Genomic DNA, 1114 nt, shown 5'->3' with positions numbered 1-1114 from the left:
AAATACCAAGTAGAGGAATTGCTGGATTGTAAGGTATTTCTATTCGCAACCTTCTGAGGAAGTGCCATATTGTTTTCCAGAGAGGTTGGGCCATTTTGCAGTCCCACCAGCAATGCAGGAGTGTCCCAGTTTCTCAACATCCCCACCAGCATTTATTCTCCTCTACTTTTTTGATCTTTACTGTTATTGTTGGTGTGAGATGATATCTCATTGTTGTTTTTGTGTATTATCTTTTGTAAAACTTTACTCACATGGGATATCAAAGATATTGTCCCATGATTTCCACATTCCCTTGGGTCACCTTTGGAATGGGCACAAATGTAGATATCTTTCAATCAGTTGGCCAGATATTGTCTTCCAAATTTATTGGCATACATGAGTGAGTGCCTCCAATGCTGCCTCACTTTCTTGAAAGATTTCAATTTTTATTCAGTCAATTCCTGGTGCCTCGTTCCTTGCCAATTCCTTCAGTACACCTTGGACTTCTTCCTTCAGTATCATTGACTCTTAATCATATGCTACCTCTTGAAACAGTTGAATATCAACCATTTCTTTTTGGTACAGTGACTCTGTGTATACATTCTATCTTCTCTTGATGCTTCCTGCTTCATTCAATAATTTGCCCAGAGAATCCTTCAATAATGAAAGTCGAGACTTGAATTTTTCTTCAGTTCCCCCAGCTTGAGTAATGCTGAGCATGTTCTTCCCTTTGGTTTTCTGACTCCAGATCTTTGCACATTTTGTTGTAACATTTGACTTTGTTTTCTCTAGCTGATCTTTGAAATTTTCTGTTCAGCTCTCTTGTACATCCTCATTTCTCCCATTTGCTTTAGCATCTCTACACTGGAGAGCAAGTTTCTGTGCCTCTTCTGACATCCATTTTGATCTTTTCCTACTTTCGTGTCTTCTTAATGACTTTTTGCTTTCTTCCTGTATGATTTTCTTGATGTTATCCCACAACTCTCCTTCTTTGATGTTTTATGAATCAAATCTGTTCTTTAGAGGATATCTAAATTCAGGTGGGATATATTCAAGGTCATATTTTGGCTCTCATGGACTCGTTTCCATTTTCTTCAGTTTCAGTCTGAATTTGCATATGAGTAATTGATGGTAT

The sequence above is a fragment of the Chrysochloris asiatica genome, unplaced genomic scaffold (assembly GCF_000296735.1).
Source record: "Chrysochloris asiatica unplaced genomic scaffold, ChrAsi1.0 scaffold00002, whole genome shotgun sequence".
In the NCBI taxonomy this organism is placed as follows: domain Eukaryota; kingdom Metazoa; phylum Chordata; class Mammalia; order Afrosoricida; family Chrysochloridae; genus Chrysochloris; species Chrysochloris asiatica.
This window is presented reverse-complemented; position numbering follows the sequence as displayed.